Raw genomic sequence first — 23,048 nt, 5'->3', positions numbered from 1 at the left:
TGTGCAACTAAGCCCCAGCGGAGGTCATCCCTTAGCCCATTCACTCTACTACGACTACAAAGAACTCTTGGAATGTGGAGGTAGAATAAATCACATCGGATGGGAAAGGGGACGCTCTGCTACCTCTCGACTAACTCTTTCGACCCTCTCCAATCTTGCAATGTCTAACCCTCATGGTGTGTCACTCACTCACAAAGGTTACCAATGTTGACTCTCAACCCTAGTGCTACTCTAAGGGAGAAATCATGCATCAAGCATTCAAGATTGAAACTCAATTAAAGACATAACTTAAGGAAAACATAATAGAAGATTAATGAAATAAATACATCCTTTCACAAATCCAAGTACCCACTAGGGGTTAGCTCTCCATGTAGCTAGTTACAATCAACAATGAAATTGAATGTAAAAACAAGTAATCCATAGAGAAACCCTCTCGGTATTTGTGTCGATGGTCTTGTGGAGTAGCCTCGTTTTCTCCAAAGGTTGCCTTGTCCGGCCTAGGGCACACCTCGCCGGATTGATGCAGGCGAAAGCTTCCTGAATAATCTTTTTCCAAGTGGAGCGCGGTGTTGAAGCCATAGAACCTCTCCAAAGGCTTTGCCAAAACCCCTCTAAACCCTAGCCACAAGCCTCTCAAAAGTTGGAGAAAATAGGGAAAAGAAGATCCTGAAATCGAGGCTAAATCGCGGCTTTTAAAGGGTTGGAATCGGGCATCCACACGGGCCTGTGAATGTTCCACACGCCCCAGTGGAATTTCCGCACGGGCGTGTGGAAATTTGATTTTCGGCCGGCTGTAAACAGTAACCTGCTACATTGATTGCTACAATGACCTACTATAGTACCGTCTAAAAATACTCCCAATACCACACTTTTCTTCGGGGTAACATAAACCGGCACACATTTATGCCGTAGATCGCGTTGCTTCTACAATCAAAGGCCTCATTGGTGAAGATCTTGCTATCAATGCACAAGTCAGGATACTCAAATGTGACTGCCTTCATGCCCCTTTAACTCATTGTACTAGCTTGAATACATGGAGGTTCACACACATTCACGTATCTTAGAGCTCCATTTGTGTCTTTGCGTTTGTTGTTTCCAAGATTCTACCAAATAGTACGTTCACGATCTACTTTAGGCTTCTTTTCTTAATACTTAGCTTCACAACCCTACATGCGCAAAAAAACACAAATACACATGTACTAGTGCTTAAACCTGATAAAAGTAATGCTCATCATAAGGAAAGAATATTTCGCATTCTTAACACACAAGCATTTATCAAACTCCTCCACACTTAAGCTTTTGCTTGTCCTCAAGCAAAAATAAAACATCGAAGCATAGAAGAAGGAAAAAATTGAAAGTGCTTGGCCTTAGGTTCACCAAAGCATGCAAGGAAGGTATTCTACAAGTAAGGGAAATTTCAACAATAAATACGAAAAATCAATACTCTAGCTAAAAACTCGAATCAAAAAGGACAACAAACCCGAGATCGTGTAAGTGTGTGTGAACTCACTCAAGTAAACCCAAAGTATACTCCTTAACATTCCAAGTATAAGGGACTTATTTAACTACAAAACATAGCAAAACAAAAGGATGGTAGTAGCTTCACAAATCCTCTAAGGTAGCCCTTTCCGAAGAGGCCGCTAAGGTGGCTTTCACACTTTCGAGGTGGTGGATCTTTCTACCGGGGTGGTAGCTTTCACTCATCCCATGAGATAGCTCTTTCTCTCATCAGGGCATAACTAGTATCCGACTTATGAGAGTAGCTTCATACTTCATAGGTGGCAGCTCTTTCCACCCAAAATGCACAACTAAACAATATATCTATTTTTCTTTCTTTTCTTTTTTCCTTTTTTATTATTTTGTTAGCAAAATAACACAAGAAATAAAACTAATTAGTCCCTTAAACATCAAACTTGAGTTTCCAAAAGAGTTTCATGAGAGAGTGGTGCAACAAGTGTCAATCGGACAAAAATTCCTAGAAATTCAAGTAAGAACTAGAGCAGGAAAACGTTCAATGTTAAAACTTCTCCTAAACTCAAGAATACACTCATTGCAACTAAGGTGAACTGCCATTGGCTATGTGAGCACGTATGTCAATCAAAATTTATGTAAAAGACATGTGCAAAGTGAACTCCACCCCCCTTCCCCCGCCCCGCGCACTTAAGATATACATTGCCCTCAATGTACACATGCAAGCATAATAGAAAGTATAGCAATCAAGTAAATATGTGGGAGTGGGCTATTGAAACAATACTCCCCTGTTTCCTAATGTTGCGCTTGATGGAGCTAAATCCTTTGGAGTAAAGTTCCAACGGGTTGTGAAGCATACACGGCCCACATTGGTCGTGTCCATGACTAGTTCTCAATTCCCATACTGACAAGTCCATCTGCACGGATACACAAGGAGTTCAGTGAAGCTCAATAAAAACAAAAATAGCTCGAGTATATAAAAGATAAGACAATGAATACAACTCAAGACAACAAAACGAAAATAAAAGACATACTCAGAATGAAAATCCTTTCTGAGTAGTGTAAGTCTAAGAAAAATACAAAATGAAATAACAAGAAAGAAAGAAAGAAAGACACATCAAGCATCAGTGTCATCTGCTGTCTGCTCTGCTACTGATGCTAGTGGTACATAGTCGAATGGTGCCGGTGGATCTGGTGATGGTAAGGCTGGTGGGACCATAGGTGTCCTCGGCGTTATAACAAATGATGAGGCAATGTCTCGCTCGAGAATCTGCTATAGAGTGTCAAAATGTGCCATAAACTCGGTGATTGCATAGCCTGTGTCACCCGAACCTCGGTGGTCTCAGTCCGTAGCACCCCCACAGCACTCTCGAGCCTCTCAAAACGATCATAGGCTCGAGAAGATGAAAACATGCACACTGGGGGTGGCTCCTCTACCGCAGGAAGTGCCTCGGTCTTCATCGGTGTCGGCCGAGGCTTGGAGGCAGGCAGAGAACCTCAGAATCATCACCCTCATCCTTGTCTATCTCTAGGGCGGGTGTAATCAAAGCATACACTCCCGGCTGAACCTTGCGAACCATCCCCAACAACATCATCATCTTTATACCCAGGGAATCAGGTAAACTCGCCTTCTCGGCCCCTCAAATCGCATCCAGGAGACCCATACCCATTACAAGTCTCGTGATATATGGGCCTGAGAAAATGACTCCTGCTCTAGCGTACTCGTACTGGTGGCATATGTACTCAGCTAGAATGTGTCCTAGATGAATCGGCTCTCTCTGCACCATGGAATACATGTATAGTAGCTCATGTTTGCTCAGTACTCCTATGCTATCACCACGCCCATTCACTGATCGGTTAAGAACGGCGTGGATATATCTGTATGCTGGCCGAGAAAGGCAAGTAGCCTTGGACACTCCTGGCTCATACTACCCCTGCCACAAAGTGTCCTATATGCTCTCTGGGTGTCAGACTGCTAGGATAATCTATGGGTAATAAATCATACTCCTCAATATCTGTGTAAACCTCATCATACAAGACTAGACGGACGGAGAACTGTGTAACACTCATACTATAATGATGTCTGAGTGCTCTGAACTGTATAACATCGACACTTTTGAATCTCGAGTAAGATCGGTCAAACTCAAAGGCTGAAAGCACCTCCAAAGTGAGCTGACGAATTGATGGCTCTCGGATCAACAATAGATGCCTCCAGCTACCCACAGACAACATCTCTTCGACCTCATCTGCCATGTCTTCTGCTAATTGAACTTTCCTGAGCGTGCTTGTGTCAGGGAATAGTATTTGATCAAACCTGAGCTTAGACAGCCGCTCAAACCGGGCCTGATGCTCGGGAATAGCAAACTCTATATGATCGGGATCAGGGGACTGCTCACATGGATGCTTGTCAGCTTGCTTCTTCGACCAGGGAGCCAAGCCTGCAAGATTTGAAAAGGAATCTGATTAAGAGTACTCACAGGTTAATGTTGCAGAAATCCACAAGGTCGTGTGGAAATTCCACACGCCCGAGTGGATCCACGGGAAGTGAAAACCGCACGGGTGCACACTAAAAACTCACAAATACATCATTAAATCTCTTCTAATTTCTTCCAAAGCATGCATACCTCTTCTAATTGTAGAAACGAAGCAACATTCACTAGTTTCATCGATTAAGATCAAGAATTGACAAAGAAAAGAAGGAAAGGGGTTTACCAACAAGTTGAAGATGTAGAGCTTGGAAACGGCCGCAAAAACAAGTAAAAATCCTTCTAAAATAATGGTGCGAGGTCGGGAGAAAGTAAGAGTGCACTCTCTGATTGATTAGGAGTGTGAGAATGAAGAAACACGACGAGACTTTAAAGGAATCTCGCGCCTCTTGATGTTCTGTACATCCACATAGGTGTGTGGAAATCACCCACGTTCATGTGGCTCCACAGGAGAGCATCCACAGGGGTAGACACACGCCCCTATGCGCTCTCGGGATAACACTCCACACGGGCGTGCAAAAAATTCCCACGCCCATACGCCCGACCCACAGGGGCAAACGCACGCCCATGTAGCTTTTATGTCCAACTGAGAAAATTTTCTAATTGTTTCACACGCCCGTGCGGAATTTCCACACGAGCGTGGATCTTCACAGCACCAGCTCATAGGGGCACTCCCACGCCCCTATGTATTCTCGGGATGGAAAGGAGCTCATATGTAGAGATCCACACGGGCGTGTGGAAATTACCCACGGCCGTGTGTTTATCACAGGATCATCCACAGGGGCGAGTCCACGTCCCTGTGTCTTCTCGAGAAAAATTCTAAGTCTCTGTAGAATAACACATGTCTATGCAAAAATTACGCACGAGCGTGTGAAATTCAAAAGGTCGTTCAAAGTGGCGAGTCCACACCCCTATGCCGTCTTTGGATGAGCTCTGAATGAAAATGCACGCCCATGCAAAAATTCCACACGGGCATGTGTTTTCTCTGGACACTTAGAAAACTTTGCAGGCTCTACAGAAAATTTCTAAACACAAATATACACTCAGAGCTTGCCTAACAATACAATTTTAACCAGAGAAAACATGAAAAACACGCTCAAACGACAAAGATTCTTCGCCACACACGATTAGTCACGTGATAATGCCACAATGTCCACGAGAAAATCACAGCAAAAGCATTTAAGAATCAAGACACCAACACTTAAAGCCTTATTCATGCAAACACTAAACTAAAAACTAGGAAAACAATAAAAACTTGGGCTGCCTCCCAAGAAGCGCTTGTTTAACGTCACTTAGCTTGACGTACATTATCTTACCTCACGGGGGCTCATAAATGAAGGTTTCACTCTTACCCATGACTTGGAAGCTCGATGAACATAGACTTTTGAAGGTAGAGGGAGAGTTGTTGAGCTTGGTACCACTTAACAACTGTTCGTCAACCTTGTTCTGTTATTGCGCATTCCGAACAGCCTTAGGGCGTTTCTTGTGGCATCTCCTTACCCGCTTCATCTTCCGGAGCATCTTCTTCATGATTCCTGGAGTTAATGGTACTTTCACCTCTAGACCAAGCTTTATTACTTCTTCATTATCCACATCTTGGTCTAGCAACCCCGGGTCCGGATTCAACATTTCCTGCACATATTCATCAATTATCGTATCAGTAGTGCCAAGAAAACACAGAGTATCATTAAAGTTAAGAGAATGTCGCATCGCTTCAGCGAGTCGGTATGTAAGCTTGTCGTCTCCAACCCTCAGTGTTAACTCCCCGCCGTCCATGTCGATCAATGCCTTAAAAGTATGCAAGAATGGCCTCCCAAGTATCAAAGGAACATCTACATCCTCATCGACATCCAACACTATGAAGTCTACAGGAAGTATGTTTCACCGCTCGGTCTGCCAATTATAATGTCATCCGAGTGGGCCTAGGCTCTCCCAAGCCTAGCTTCCAAAAGAACGAGTATGGCATGACGTTGATACTAGCCCCCGAATCGACTAATGCCATCTTTTCACCCAAATTTCCAATGTTGCACGGAATCACAAAGCTTGGTCAAAAGATCTTTCAAGAACTTAGCATACCGAGGCATCTGAGACAACGCCTCCATAAAATGAATGTTGATGTGCAATTGCTTGAATGGACCCAAGAACTTCTTGTATTGCTCATCATTTCTGCCGTTCTTCAATCTGGAAGGATAAGGGATTCTTGGCTTGTAGGGTGGGGGTGCCACCTCCTTTTCTTTGCTAGTTTTCTCCTCAATCTCCACGACCTCTGGTGCTTCAACATTGCTCTTCTCATTTGGAAGTCTACCTTCAACCTCACGACCACTTCTCAAAGTGATCGCCTTCACAAGTTCTCTTGGATTAGTCTCGTTATTACTCAGTAGGTTTCCTTGTGGTCTCTCCAATATAGACTTCGCAATTTGCCTTACTTGATTTTCTAGATTGTGCAATGAAGCGGTGTGGTTGCGAAGTGTAGCCTCGACCGATTGAAAACCGTGTATCCGATGATTGTACAAATCGGGTCAAGGCTTTCTCCATATCGGTCATCCGGGTCTCCAAGCCTGAAACTCTATTCTCCATGTTTAGGGCTTGTTGTTGTTGAAAACCCGGTGGTGCTATGGCCTTTTGCTGCCCTTGGTTACTCCATGAGGAATTAGGGTGGCTTCTCCACCCTTGGCTGTAAGTGTTGCTATACGGATTACCTTGTATCATTCCCGAATTGCCCACAAAGTCTACTTGTTCAGCCGGGGATGAAGTAGCAATTGAAATAGGACAATCAGATAGCATATGTGAAAAACCACAACCATCACAACTTGTGATAGCGGCCACCCTTGGTAAAGTCAATGTATCCAATTTCTTACTGAACGCCTCTACTTGGACTGCTAAGGATGTCACCGCATCAATTTCATGGAGTCTGGCAACTTTCTTCTTTTTCCTTGCATTCCATTGGTAGCTATTCATGGCCATTTCCTCTACCAACTATCGGGCTTCTTCAGGGGTCTTATTCCCTATTGTACCTCCTACAACAACATCCAGAAGTTGTCTTGTGCTTATATTCAACTCGTTGTAAATGGTCTGAATGATCATCCATTCGGAGAATCCATGCTGTGGGCACTTTCGCAAAAAGATCCTTGAATCTCTCCCATATCTTAAACAAGGACTCAATCTCCATCTGAACAAACAAGGATATCTCATTGCGAAGCTTTGCTGATTTCCCTAGAGGAAAGTACCTTATAAGAAAAGCTTCGACCATCCCATTCGATGTCATGATGGATGCTCGTGGTAAAGAGTGTAGCCACTGCTTTACTCTTCCTTTTAGAGAGAATGGGAAAGCCCTCAATCGTATAGCATTATCCGTAACACCGTTGATCTTCAGCATGTCACAAACTTCCAAGAAGTTTTCAATATGGTTGTTTGGATCCTCATCAGCCAAACCATTAAACTGCTTGGACTGTTGTATCATCTAGATGAATGCCGGCTTCAGCTCAAAATTCGGAGTTGTAATCGGGGGTCGCACAATGCTAGATTGTGTCCCATTACTGACGGTCTAGCGTAGTCAGAAAGTGTTCTCTATTGCTCATTCTGTTATGCCATATTATCCGACCCTTGACCTTTTACTTCAGCTCGGATTGACGATTCTTGTACAGGTTCTTTTCCCCTTCTTCTAAGTGTACGCTCAAGCTCAGGATCTCCTTCAACAATTTGTGAAAGGTTCCCTCGGGTCATAACCTCGAACTGCAACCAAAAAGAAAAGAAAAATCAGAATGATGATAGAATAAGAAAAATGTGAAATGGAATGAATGGTGACTAGCTAAAATAGCAAAGTGTAAAGTATCTCTAAACGCCTATTCCCCGGCAACGGCGCCAAAAACTTGACAACGCCCAGTGCACGGGTTTGTCGAAGTAATAAATCCCAGATGAGTGGGTATCGTATCCACAAGGAGGAGGGAATAAAAATACCAAGATTGTTATCTAACTAAGCAAAGATGGAATAATGATTTTGTCGATAAAATGTAATGAAAGCAAGAATAAAAAAAACAAGAAAAAGAGAAGCACAAATAGATGAGTGGTAAGGCAATCGATAGAAGTAGGGTACTCGGATATTGTTCCACCTAGGACAATTGCTTCAAGTGTAAAATCAACTATTATATCTCCTAATTGACGCTTAATGAGTCCTGGAAATCCTTAAACACACGGTCCTAAACCTAAGGTCAACCGTGACTAACTCTACATTATGTCCCGGTGGAGAAATCGAACAATCTCATCAACTCACACTGTGTAGAGTTGCAAGCCACTCTAGGGATTCCAAGTGATAAATTGTATTCCAATATATAGATCTAACCCTTAGTCTAGGCGAAAAACCCCTAGTCGCAATTATTTCCTAGGTGCTAAAGTCACTTCAACGCCTCACTCCATTGCCTGTGTAACTAAGCCCTTGCGGAGGTCATCCCTTAACCCATTCACTCTACTACGACTACAAAGAACTCTTAGAATGTGGAGGTAGGATAAATCACATCGGAAGGGAAAGGGGACGCTCCGCTAGCTCTCGACTCACTCTCTCGACCATCTCCAATCTTGCAATGTCTAACCCTCATGGTGTGTCACTCACTCACAAAGGTTACCAATGTTGACTCTCAACCCCAGTGTCACTCTAAGGGAGAAATCATGCAACAAGCATTCAAGATTGAAACTCAATTAAAGATATCAATTAAGGAAAACAAAATAAAAGATTAATGAAACAAATACATCGTAGGGTTCACAAATCCAAGTACCCACTAGAGGTTTAGCTCTCCATGGAGCTAGTTACAATTAACAATGAAATCGAATGTAAAAACAAGTAATCCATAGAGAAACCCCCTCGGTATTCATGTCGATGGTCTTGTGGAGTAGCCTCGTCTTCTCCAAAGGTTGCCTTGTCCGGCCTAGGGCACACCTGGTCGGATCAATGCCGACGAAAGCTCCCCGAATAACCTTCTTCAAAGTGGAGCGCGGTGTTGAATCCGTAGAACCTCTCCAAATGCCTTTCTAAAACCCCTCTAAACCCTAGCCGCAAGCCTCTCAAAAGTTGGAGAAAAGAGGGAAAAGAAAATCCTGAAATCGGGGCTGAATTGCGGCTTTTAAAGGGCTGGAATCGGGCATCCACACGGGCCTGTGGATGTTCCACACGCCCCAGTGGAATTTCCACACAGGTGTGTGGATTCTCTGGAAATCTAATTTTCGGCCGGCTATGAACAGTAACCTGCTACATCGATTTGCTACAGTACCAGCCAAAAAAATACTCCCAATACCACACTTTTCATCGAGGTAACATAAATGGGTACAAGTTTATGCCGTAGATCGCGTCGCTTCTACAATCAAAGGCCTCATTGGTGAAGATCTTGCTCTCAATGCACAAGTCGGGATACGCAAATGTGACTGCCTTCGTGCCCCTCTAACTCATTGTACTAGCTTGAATACATTTAGGTTGGCACATATTCACGTACCTTAGAGCCCCACTTGTGTCTTCGCATTTGTTTTTTCCAAGATTCAACCAAATAGTACGTTCAGGATCTACTTTTTGCTTCTTTTCTTAATACTTAGCTTCACAACCCTACATGCGCAAAAGAACACAAATACATATGTACTAGCGCTTAAACCTGATAAAAGTAATGCTCATCGTATGGAAAGAATACTTTTCATTCTTAACACATAAGCACTTATCAGTAGTAAGTATTGTAGCATGAAGAATTGGAAAACTGCAAAGTCTCTAGTTTTAATGAAGGACAACCTGACGCCGTGAAGATGCCTGCAAAGCTAGCTAAAGAATTTGTAGGTATTGTAGTAGTTACTGTGGCACTTTGCACAAATTTCGGTAGAAATCTCAAGGCTCTCACGGGCATCCTCACGCCCTTGAGCGAGGCTATAAAGCCATCCTGAAAAGACATTTAAAAGAGGATTACGGCATTGTCACGCCCGTCCCGTGGGTCCCACATGTGATATACTACCTCAACCAGGGATGGTCATTAGGCTAATCTGTTCCTTGTACAATACATCTATAATCACAAGGAATAACTAAGTAATAGATGCACACATCAATCTTCCTACACATGATCATTAAATTAACACCAAGGTAAGAAATATAACTAACTACCATATGCTAATGATAACAACAACAACAACAACAAAACATAGAGTATACCTCTCATACATAACATGGACCAAACTGGCATATAAAAGTATTCCAAAAAGGAAAGTGCATCTAAAAAGGAAACGAAATAATAGGGTTCAACAACATATAGTGGATCCCTGATGATACATGCCAAGGAAATAAAGTAACATATACAACTCAAAATGGAAATACAAACACAACTCTTGCCAAGCACTTCATGCTTTCATGCTTTCATCCTTATGCTGTGCTATCACCTGGGAGGAAGAAAGAGGGGGGTGAGTAACTAGGTTACTCAATGGAGGGTTAAATATGGAATTATAACTCATTCATGAAGAAATAAGAATTAAATACCATAAACATGTTTCAATTCTCACCAATATTGAAGATTCTTAAATAACAAATATAACATAAGAAAATTATGTTTTTTCAATGAAATGCAAAATAAAAAACCTTTGAAATCATCAAGAAGTCAATACAATTCTGGAATCCAATATTCACATGTTCTTTGCAATAGCTTCACAAGTCAAACTGCTTAGGAATAAATAAGTCAACAAATCACAATAATCGATAGTATCCCAAATAGCCTCAAAATCCCCCCATTGCTAACCGTCGCCTCGGTTGGGTAACTCTGGATATCCAATCCTACACACCTTTGGGCTCTCTATGCGCCCCCTAAAAGGGTGATACCTTATACGAGTACTCCATGCCACCCCAACTAGGTTAGCCCATGGAAACTCTATCCCTTACTACCATAAGTACCGGAGCTTGGCTCCATGTCACCATCAAAACCAATAAATAGAAATCTAGCCCGTAGGCCCAGAGTATAACTCAACATGATTATAAAATTTTCAGCATGATGTCATGATTATTCATATATGCATCTTTCAATCAAAGAATGATCCAATTGTTCATACATCTTTAATGAAGTCTTTCTCATCAAGAAAACATCATATAAGTGCAACCTTTGAAAGTAAACATCAAGTATAACATCATCAGAATGAAGTTCAACTTAGTTTACGCATTTCTTTTGATTACCATAACAAGAACATCAAGTTTATTGAAAATACACAATTCGGAACATATATCTCAAACCATAAGATTTCCAATCACAAGTAATATATATTTTGCAAACATTCATGAAATAGGTTAAACCATAAGTCAACATAGCTTTTAAATATTATAGAACCATTTCAATGTTTAAACCATAAGTTTAGAAAGCATGCATGATTTATAGCCCATAATTTAGTAAGTCCCACTCACAAACTTGGCAAGCTAAAAACCCCTCTAGTGTTAGTACTCCTCCGGCTCATTTCCCTTGTTTGAAGTTTCACCTGCTAGAATCAATTAAACAACCAACACCAGTAACAACCATCAACAATAACTTAACCAAGTAGAATGAAGGAAAAATGATGAAAATGGGAAAAGATTACTTCTAGGGTTTGCTAAACAACTCATATTGAAGGTCCTACAAGAATGAAACTCTCACAACCCTCAAAACTAACAAGAAAAGCAAAAGAAATCCAACTTGGTTTTGTGCTACAGTAACTATAACCTAGAAGATGAAAGAACTCTCTCAATCCTTCAGCAAATCAAGGGTTTACAACTTTAAACTTCTTCTAAACTTTAAATCCAAACAAAACCCAAGATTTTCCACCATAAATCCAAAGGAATTGGTAAAAGATCAAGAATGAGAAGAAGAAGAAGAAGAAGGAACTCACCTCCAAGATTCACCAAACCCTGAATAAGTTCTTCTCCAAGAGGTGAGGATAAAGATCTCCACTTCTTTCCTTGCTTGGAGGCCAAAGATTAAGAGTTTAGAGAGGAGAAATGAAGGCTCAAGAGGAGGAGGAAGAAAGAGAGGAAAAAGGGGCTCAAGAAGACCCTAGAAGGTCCAAGAAGGCCTTAAATAGGCCCCAGCCCAAGGGTTGTTCATGGGCTACCTTACGCCTGCAAGGGAGGCCGTGAGCCTCTCTGGGTGGCTTCATGGCACAAGCAAGGCCATGAAGCTTCCCAAAACATCCCCTTGCGGGCACCAAAGTGCCCGCAAGGCTCAGCCCTTGTTTTTACCCCTTTTTATCCTTCTTAAAGACCTCCACTAAGTTCCTAACACACGTAGACACTCAAAAGAACTCATGCACACAAGAAACACTCAAGAAAAGAATCAAAAGAGAAATAGAGAAGTAAGAAAAAGTCAAACTTCCACAGCATTGTTTGGGGATCATCTTCTTCTTGGGTCTCTTGGGCCGCCGCCCCATCTTTCTTCATGGAAATTTCCGGTGATCTACTACGCAAAGGTTGACCAAGAGGGAGGCAAACATCAGAGGAGGAGATAGGAAGGATATCCAAGGCACCAAAGCATCGTTTGAGGAGAGATCTTTTCAAACCTTCAAGATCTTCATCCATACATGGGAATCTAAAGCTAGATTGAGTATTTCTTGCTTCTTTTCTTATTTATTTGTTCCTTGGAGTTGTATGAGTGTTTCTCTTTGATGAGAAACTAACTTATTTGTGGTTTGGACATGATGAACTTTAGGGTTGCTTTGTTGTATTTAGATGATCATCTTTGTTGATGTATTGTTGGATGTTGCATTTCTTTTATGAAATTTTGTAGTTTGTGGTTCAAGCTTTGTGTTCATTGATGTGTTGGATTGCATGAGAACTCTGTGGTTCAACTTCTAGGTTGTACTTGGTTGCGTGACCATTGCCCTTGTACTAGACACACTTAGCTTGGAAGGGATTCATGTATGAATACACCGTGACCATCTGGATTTTGTACCCCAAAAACCATTAGGGATGAACCTAGATATTGTGTTTGACCCTAATTAGAGATTTTTCTAAGCGATTCTGATCCAATACTTGTATGGGATTAGGGGTTAATCACTGTGACCATCGGATTGACCTACTTTAGGAGTCTCTTGGCCCAAACTACCATCATGACATATCATCCCAAATTCAAGACTTAATGACAACCCTAGGGGGATTCATTGTCCAAAACACCCTTTCCTATATTTGGTTCTCCCTTGAATGCTAATGGTGTGTAGTAGTAGTATGGATTTCATTTTAGTTATTTCTTTCTCTTTTTGTATTTACTATTCATCATTTTAAGTGTTAGGCTAGGAAATAGAGAAAAGGGAAGTAATAGTAACTCCTTGGCCCTGTGGAATATAACCCCTGTGTCACACACAGGGTATTATTTGATGACCCCACGCATTTGCGGGATAGTTACAGATACTCAAAATAAAGTTACAAAGGTCTTTATAAGGTCTTGTCTGGATGAACCATGCCAATGTGTTGGGATGTGTGGCTACCTAGTTGAGCCACATGGCCTGACACATACCCATGTGGGTGGTGGTGTGGGTTTTTTGCTGCTGAAAATCTTTAAAAAATCTCATAATGAACAGTACATGGCCGCACGACTACCCATGTCACTTTCTAGTATTTGAGTTTCTTCATGAAATTGGCCAAAAGTTACACATATCCCTATGTGGAAAATCCAAGCCGTGTGTTTGTCCCTATGGATTACAGAAAACCAACAAAAGTGTTCAACAACAAGATCTTTTTCTTCCTCTCTCTATTAATGCCCTTTTCATGGCCTAGCTCTATAAAAGAATGAATTACATATGAAATAAGTGTATGTAATTGAGGAAAAACATGCTTAATCCATATAAAATTATAACGTGAAATATGTATAAACAAGCACTCATCAAGGCATCTTCCATCTCACTCGAGCATGATCGAAGATTTAAAGAAGGACTTCATAAACTCAAGAGGATATTTTAGCTAGAGGAAGCTTCTATGTTTCACTTACCTTATTGTCTTTATTTTAATGTTGATTTGAATTCTTCTATCATGAGGAAATAAATACTTTTAGTATAATGTCAATGATGAACCCTAGGATTTGATTTGTTTATGGCCATTGGGTATCAATTATATATTGAGTTATTGTATGAGATTCAATTGCGTGGCATTGAATATCATGATTTCAATTATAATGAGCGCTTAATTTCACGTTTGATGAATGTGTAAGAGATTAAGGAATTCTTATGCATAGATCTACCCCAATTGAAGAGAGATGTGAGTAAATATAGAGATAGGGAACAATTAGCACAACCCTCCCGATTAGTATTAACCTTACCTTCGGATTTCTTTGAATGTTAATGCAATCGTAGGAAGTTTATATGCAAAAGAGAGATCTCCATTTAACTTTGTATAGGATTAGTTTCTAGCCACACTGAGAAAGGGATTAGCTAAGTTAAAGAATCAAAGATTAGTCATTTTTTTTAAGGTTTATGTAATATTATTGCAATTGTAGGTTATCTAGGTTAGAAAGAAATTTCAACCTAGTTCCATATCAGGTTAGTTGTTAATCACCTTGAGAAAGGTATCAGAATATATTGGGGAACATTCACAGTACAATTTACTCAATATCAATCTGATATCCTTTTTAAGAGCTTTATTAGCAATCCATTCTTTGTCCAGGTACCTCTCCTATATGATTGTGTATCCCTTGTTTATCACATGTTGTTAGCTAGATTTGCACTTTACTTCTCTTGTAAATTTTAGACATTGTTTTGTTACACTAGATAATAGAAGAATAGCAAGTATTAGTACTTTCGGTCCTAATGGGATGGCCAACCCCTACTCTCATAGCCTGCTTTACTACTTGATATAACTTGTGCACTTGCACTAAGGGGCTATTTGGTTACTTGCAAGTAGCTGTAATGTAACTGGTTTTACATGTAAAAGGTTGTTTGGTTTGCTGTGAAATCAGTTTTACATGTAAAAAGTTTTGCAGTTTTGTGTACTTTTGCAGCATTTCAACTTATAGCAAATTTTGCTGTAAGTTGAAATGCAGCAAAATATTTGGGTTAAAATCACCATTCTTCTCTCCAAATTATGCATTAAAAGATAATGAAAACTTACAGGGTAATCAATTGATAACATAATTAAACTTATACTTATTTATGTTTTATTAAATTTATTTGTTATTTAAAATATACCAATTTGTATTTGATTTTAATTAAAAAATATTTTTTATATAAAATTAAAGAATTTTATATATTTTTAATTTAATAAAATTATCATTAAATTAATTAATTAATTAATTATTTTTACGTTAATGTCAAAAGTAGATAGGGAGAGTTAAATTAATTATTTAGAGTTAGTGCTTAATTATTTAAGTTTCTTATTATTATTATTTGGCTTAGTTATTTAGGTTTCTCATTATTATTTTTAAATGTAATAAATACTTTATTAAATCATTTAATTAATTTAAAGATTAAATTAAATTAAATAAATTATTTTATTGTAAATTATTTTTAAAAATATATTAAATAATTATTAATAATACTTTATATTTGGGGTAATCTCACCCCTTCCACTTACATGGTGGTCATATTTTCTAACTTACATCAAACCAAACAAATTAAAAGTAATGCAGCATTTCCAGTTACAGCAAACCAAACAGCAATGATGTAAATTGAAATGCAGCATTTTCACTTACACTGTAATTTCACTTACAGACAACCAAACAACCCCTAACTAAAACTTAGCTCAGATTTCATAAAATTTAAAATCAATTGACAAGGTATATATTTGATGTATTTAATGACTTCACAAGTGATAGAGACTAATGTCACCTATGAGCAAGTGCATATGCCGATCAAGTGGTAATGTGTGCATGAAGTAGGGTATTGATCAATGAGAAAGTAGGAAGTACTAGTACTAACTCAAGACTAGCTAATTAGCCAAAACAAAAATCAAGAATGTTAAATCTCAAGTAAAAACTAGAAGCTATATCAAAAATAATCTAATGATAGGAAATTAAGCATAAATGAGAGGTGTTCAGGAACAGATTTCTTTTAGGGTTTGATTGAGCTCCTGATAAGGTTGCACTGAATATTACAATAAATTATACTGAGAGAGTTCATAAATCATATTTCCCCTTTGGCAAGGTGAATAAATCCTAGTCCCATGCGTCCCTGATAAAGACTATCCTATGATTGCAATGAACTCAATGAACTCCTTCTAGAGAAAAACACATATTCAGGAGAACAAACACTCCTTTTCTCAAAAAGATTGCCCCTAATCCCATATAGTATGAGAATGATAATCTTTTCCTAAAACTCACTTCCTATGATTGCATTACCCACGGAAACCTAATGTTTACTTATTGTGAAGAAACATGGGGAGAGAAACCTCAACCCCAAAGCGCTCCATCTCTAGGCAGACTCATGCTTCATTTCAATTGTGGTATGTTTCTACATGATTGATATGCTCTACTTGATACACGAGACAGTTAGCTATTGCAGTGCATAGGTCGTACAAGTAATAATAGTATACGTGAAATTCAAGATGTCGATCCCACGAGCACTTCTTGTTATCTAGTCTAAGAGTAAAAAGGGTTTTGGATTAAGATTCTAAATAACAAATTAAGAAAATAAAGTCAATGAACTAGAAGAGTAAATGTTAGATGGACTCAATATATGGGGAAGGTCCCGGAATTGATCTTCCCTAGTAATTCTCAAGTATTAAACCTTAACTTCATATCTAAATTGAGGTTGAATTAAGCCATGGAAATTCTATAAGCACACCAATACTTCTCTCAAAGCTATTAGCATTAAATTCAAAGAAAATTTGCACGAGATCTCTTTCTAACACTAATCTCACTTGAAAGCATTGAGAGGAAGGAATTTCTCTCCAAGGGTGAGCACATATCTACTTGCCCAAAGGTGAGCACCCGGCTTCTAACCTATAAATAACCCTACAATGGAAGAAGGAAGATGCTCAATCTCTTGATGCACCTTCAATCCCCATTTCTCTATAAGGATCTAATTACTTGGATTTCTCGATCTCAAGCATGAAAATCAAATAATGAATTCAATCTCTCACTATTAGAATCCAAGCATTAAACATGAATAGATAAAACACAATAATCAAAGCTCCATTAAAGCCAAAATATCAAGGTTCACATGAAGGTTCATCCTAGGGTTCCTCAATCTTGATTCCCAAAGGAAGCTTAGCTACTCATATTAAGCATGAACAAACAAAAAATCAAGAGTGCTAATTAAAGAAATAAATCATTGCAAACACTTACTCAATCTCCATAATCAAATGAAGAAGCCTCCAAGCTTGATGGAGAAACTAAGATTCGTTGCCTTGGATCTCTTCTCCGATGACTCCTCCAAGATCTTGGAGCTTCTCCTCACAAAAATCCACCAAAACCTTTGGAAGGGTTTTCCTCTCAGCTCTAATCATGAAGATGGTGACTAAACCTCTCCAAAATTCCTACTTAGAATCGAGGTTAGGGCCTAAATAGTCATCGTAATCAAGTTCTGGCAGCACGAATCAGCACTGCCTGTGCCATCTCTAGCCGAGAAATTATATCACAGGCTGAGATCCACATAACCTGTGCCAGCACTGTCCCATAAATCATTTATTGGGCTGAAATGCGCAAAGCTTGTGCTAAATGGTACACCCTGTGCCAAACCGCACACCTTGTGTGGAATTTTCTTGCACCTTTTTATTGATAGATTTCTTCATTTTCTATATGGAAGTTGTTGATTTCATGACATGGGGTGGTTTTAAGCTTATTTTACATCAGTTCCGTTCCTTTTTACCGATGATAATCAAATGTAGCCTACAAACAAAACGAAACAAAATAAACAATAATATTGCTAATATAAAGCCTTGAGAAAAAAGCTAAGTGCTCCAAAATAGTAAATAAAAACATGTATAAATGTGCACTTATCAACAATGGATCTCTCAACTCGTCATTTGCATACGTCTTGTGATTTAAATGCTTGCCTTTCTTTAATAAAGGGTTAATTTTATAAATGTTTGGGCATAGTTCAACTCTAGGATTTATCTCTTTTGAATTGGTTGTAGATCAATGAGATTTATTTGTTTCTTAATTGTAATCGATGTTATTTGAATCTAATTGCGGGTTTGAATTGCTTGATTGCTATCGTGGCACAAGCCTTAGTTATCATACTCAATGTGCTTTGTGACGAGTAGAAATACCCACTTAGCATAGACATAACGTGATTAGAGGGGATTGTGACTAAGCCTAGAAATAAGTTACTTTGGAGAATTCTTCTCCCTCAATCCTCCTGAGTGAGTTAATGAGTATTTTTTGTGCCCTTTGCAATCATATGGAATAGATTTTAGGAAAAATCACATCTCTATTCTGTACTCGGATTAGGGGTAATCTCTTTGCAAGAAGGATTGCCTAATTAAGAAATTCTTGTTAACTCACAATGAGATTTCACTAAATGTTAATGTGATTTTGTGGTGACTATATCAGTACTCTACTGATTCAGTTACTATTCACCCTTGAAAGAAGGGTTTAATATAATTTAGTAAATCTCTCTATTCATATTGTATTGCATGTTTAGAAAACATTTATCCTACATTTAACAAGACTCTAGAGGGATGTTATGCCCAGACATCGTTTCTTCTCCTAATTTCTTATTCTTAAATCGTATTCCTTGTTTCTATTTTCTATTATTTTTGTTCACATGCATCACTACTTTGGTTTAGGGTAATTTTTGGAACTAGGGTTAGTATTAGTAATCTCAATCTTCCTTGTGGACTGACATCCCACTTTTTAGAACTCTATTACACGATTGGCACTTACACTTGTGTCCCTATAAATACATATATATATATACATCACCTAAGGATTTTTAACTATCAGGATTTTGACTTACGCCCAATTTGGACGGAAGTCCAAATACATCCTCAAGAGTAATTGGTTTTACCTTAGTGTTTTAAAATCCATCCATCCAAACAAAGGATTTTTGAATGTGGTATTTGAAATTACAATGTAGCTTTAAATACCACAAAATAAACACTACCTTAGTGACTTGATTGATGTGAAAAGATCATACAAACGATTAGAAAGTGTGTTTAGGCTATGGCCACGACAAAATAGTTTACCCCCTTTAGTTTTTGCCTGTGTCTTTACTTCATCAGAATCTTCCAATGTTGGTGCAAGAATTTTTGGTAGATTTGGATCAAGAACATATGAAATCTTTAAAATAGTGAGAAAAAAAAAACCATCATACCCTTCTAATGAGTAAAATTTGTCCCATCAAAATGATCGAGTTTGATGAAATCTTGATTCCTAACTTTGAAGGCTGTTTCAGAATGATTCTCCTTAATTAACAGCTAAAAATTGTTAGAGCAGAATCTAAAAACTGGATAATGAAAGGTGTTAAGAAGTGAATTATCATTTTCTTTTAGGTGTTAATTTCCCTCACATAGTTTGTTTGCAAAACGAATTTAATGGCAATACACCCTCAAGATATAACAAAGCGTGAGTTTTGTTTGTTTGCAATCTAAGAAAACTCCTGTAAGAAATGGTGATTTATAGAGAAAATGGTGTCTGAAATAAAAAAATTGTATCCGTTATGACAACACTTCGAATGGCAGTTAGAGAAATAAACTGTTGATAAGGCAGTTACACGGAAAGAACTCTTCACTTGACAAAAAGTTAAATATACAATTCTTGATTAGTTAGTTATAATAATTTATTTTATTTTATTTTATTCTTTTATGATTTTAAAATATAATCTATATTAACATTTAATGGTAGGCCTAATTAACTAAAATGGATCGACTAATTCATTAAGTTTGCTCTAATGCAGGATTTTAAATTCAATCAGAGGTTTCAACCAAAATCTCATGTTTGCCATGCTTAGCTACCATGACTTCAATATATCCATTAGCAAAGCCAATGGCCTTATTAAGTATATGACAAGTTACAATTGTAGTCTATATTTCCCAATCTTAATTTCTCTGTTATAATTTGAAAATATTTGCTACACTTCTAATGTAATGATTTTTTAAGTATCCAATATAATCCTAATGCAAAACTGATTTTTTTTTTTTTTTCTTGATCCCAACATTTGATCATCATGCCATATGATATATGTGTTAAAATATAAGAATTTTTTATTGTAAATTCTTGCTAATGTAGAATGTAAACTAATATATATGTTGATATAGCACTCCAGCTACCTGTTTTGTAACATTAGCATCCATATATGAAAAAAAATATATATATATTTTTCTAATTATCAATAAAATCTCAATACTCATCTATTGGGCTAAGGGAATCTTTGCACATAGGATGCATTTAAATATATATCATATATGTTATAGCATCCACTCGCAAAGTTTATCAAAGTTATTTAATAACTTCAGAATATTATCATGATATGTTCCACTCAAAAGGTTTTTAAAGTCTAATATCTTTTAAATATTATCATGACATTTGCATTGGCTAATGTGATATAATATATATAAATAAATTTTTAAAGTGATTCTTCCAAATCCATATCTATATATCTTACCTATATTTATGTCCAGAAACCTCTATTTCTATCCACAATCCACAAAACTTTTTATTAAAAAACAACCATTACATATGAGACTAGGGGCTATTTTCGTATATAGTAGATCAAATTAATTTTAAATATTTTTAGTTAAAAGTAAATTGTTATTATGAACGGCTATGAGAACACATAAAAACATTTTTTTTTCTCCAATCAGTCCCCTCCCCCTCCGTTAACTCAAACCTACTATTCTAACTCATTGAACTAATTCAAGTTGAAGTTTAAAAATTTAATCTTGGATTTAACTTAGCCTAATAATTCTTTGTTTCAAAATAATTTGTATTTAATTGTACCATCCTCAAATTATGCCGAACATAATCAAACCCATTAAATTTAGTTTACTTAAAATATAAAAAACTTGATTTATGTCTAAATCATCCTTTTTCTTCTCCTTTTCTTCCTTCTCATTTTTCAATAGCTTGTCTTATAATATTCAACCCTATTAACTATTGATAACTTTTTCACTGAGTTGGATTTTTAACTACTTCATTTCTTGTGTATGCAAAATATATATTTGATAATTGCATGGAACTATATACAGGAAATTCTATGAATAACTTGGTATGTTTTTACCTTTGAGTCTTTGTCAATAATAAAAAAAATATGAAATTTAAGTTTGAAACTTAACTGATATAAATCCAAATCATAGTATTGCATTCTCGATAGATTTGTGTAGAAGTATTTAAAACTATATTCTGTTAGCACTAAAATACAATAATGTATTTATTGTATTATTATGAGTTGGTATTATTTGTCAAATAATATTAATTAAGTAGATTTAATGTGGTGATTGGCAAAGTTCCCTACTTTGATTTCTGAGGCAATGGAGTTGCATAGGAGTCTTCTAATGTGATTATTTAAAGAACTATATTAAGCAGAAACTATTTATGGAGACTTGGATATATCTAGTAAAGAGTTACCATATCTATATATAGACAAGAGATTCATTGGAGTAGATATTTTAGGCCGAGAGCTATTTATGAAGATTGATAATATGAGAGTTGATTGAGAGCTATTTTTGTTTAGAACTAAATGAGGCGAATGCTAAATTAAGTTGAATATTTGAATTAATTGAAGATGATGTTTGGGTAATTCAAGTTTTATTAAAAAAACATATGTGCCTATTTTAAGATTGATTGAAGACCAAATTATGATTGGTTGAAGTTTTGTTTGATATAATTGAAGAACACCATGATTGGGCATGTAATTGAAGACCAAGGTTGAGATCCTACGGATTGGGGTGTTGAGTACAATGGGTTAGCGGTTTGGCCTAGATCAATTGGTTATTCGGCCATGTTCAACTCAGAGTCATTCAGGAGGGTTAATAGTGTTGAGAGATCATATGGCAACCTAGAGTTGTGACTCAGCCTATTTTCAGTAGGTGTGCAAGGCCATGTCATGTTTATGTTGCAACACGAGTTATGACACTATATTCTGAGCTAGTGTAGAATCAAGACAAAGATGAAAGTTTGAGAGGTGGTTTGTGTGGATGTCTATATAAGTCAAATCTTAAGGATTTAGGACATAAAACATATAGAGAGAGAAAGAGAGCTTATTGTCCATTGCGATTGTCGTAAAATCTTGAGAAAGGCATAACGTGTCAATGAGAGGTTGAAATTAATTGGTTGGTTAAGATGAAAATTCAAGGATAAGGTCTTGTGGATGAATTATGAATATCTTTAAAGGGAAAGTACAAGTTTATAAAGGAAGCATGGGTTTGAGCTCTTCCTAAACTTGGGTGACCGTTGTAATCTTATTTGCCTGTTAGTCTATGGGCTTGGCCGCTTTTGTTAGTGGATTGATTTTCTAGCTTGGCCTTGCAAACATAGGCACACTGTCTTGAATTGCGCTACTAATTCCTGTGTCCCCTTTTCTTGCTTATGTTCTGGCGATAGGTAACTCAAAATTTTGATGATTCACAATCCGTAATGAAACTAACATATTCTTCTAACTTATTATATATTTATTCAAGTTTTGGTGAATAGAATGCAAGTATCTCTTTTGTTAGTAATGTATGAATTGAGTATTGTAATTTTTCGTAACATGTTATATATAATGGTATGCATATTAATGAAAATAGTGATGTAGAGAAGTAGATCTTTGTGTTGCTTCTTTTGTCTCTTGTATCCATAAAAAATAATTGATAGCTCTCTTGGCCTAAAGTTATAAAGGAAGTAAAGTATTTACCAATCTAATATTCGTTAGTGAAAGACTAGATCACAGATTATGTTCTCAAGCTCATAGAATAAGTGGTATCTCAATGAACCATTGCAAAGCTTTTATTCATAGTTGTATCAGTTTAATAAGCAAAGGTAAAAATTAATAGTAAAAGGTAACCAAAAAAGTAACTATATTCATAGCAAGTCCATTGGATTATTGAGATGATTTATAAATACAGGTAATTAATAAATTTCATAGGTAACAAAAATTAAATTCATAAAAGATCCACATGAGCATGTATGTCTGGTTGTCAGTTGAGATAAGTGGTGATTGGTATAAGTATTCTGAGGTGCAAAAGAATTAGCTATGTTTAAATTCATATTAAAA

At 37.4% G+C, this 23,048-nt stretch overlaps 1 long non-coding RNA gene and 1 other non-coding gene across 2 annotated transcripts; one reads left to right on the top strand and one right to left on the bottom strand.

The window, feature by feature from the left end:
• The first annotated feature begins 7,050 nt into the window (after nt 1-7,050).
• On the top strand, nt 7,051-7,158 carry LOC120283129. Its single transcript, XR_005543130.1, has one exon. It is a non-coding gene; the product is annotated as a small nucleolar RNA R71 (small nucleolar RNA).
• Nucleotides 7,159-10,218: 3,060 nt separating this feature from the next.
• On the bottom strand, nt 10,219-11,887 carry LOC120281901. Its single transcript, XR_005542831.1, has 3 exons — nt 11,820-11,887; nt 11,362-11,435; nt 10,219-10,355 (listed from the first exon to the last, which is right to left on the bottom strand). It is a non-coding gene; the product is annotated as an uncharacterized LOC120281901 (long non-coding RNA).
• Between the last annotated feature and the right edge of the window lie 11,161 nt (nt 11,888-23,048).

Source organism: Dioscorea cayenensis, chromosome 18 (assembly GCF_009730915.1).
Source record: "Dioscorea cayenensis subsp. rotundata cultivar TDr96_F1 chromosome 18, TDr96_F1_v2_PseudoChromosome.rev07_lg8_w22 25.fasta, whole genome shotgun sequence".
NCBI lineage: Eukaryota > Viridiplantae > Streptophyta > Magnoliopsida > Dioscoreales > Dioscoreaceae > Dioscorea > Dioscorea cayenensis.
The sequence above is the reverse complement of the archived record's forward strand: the minus strand, read 5'-3'. Positions and strand labels throughout refer to the sequence as shown.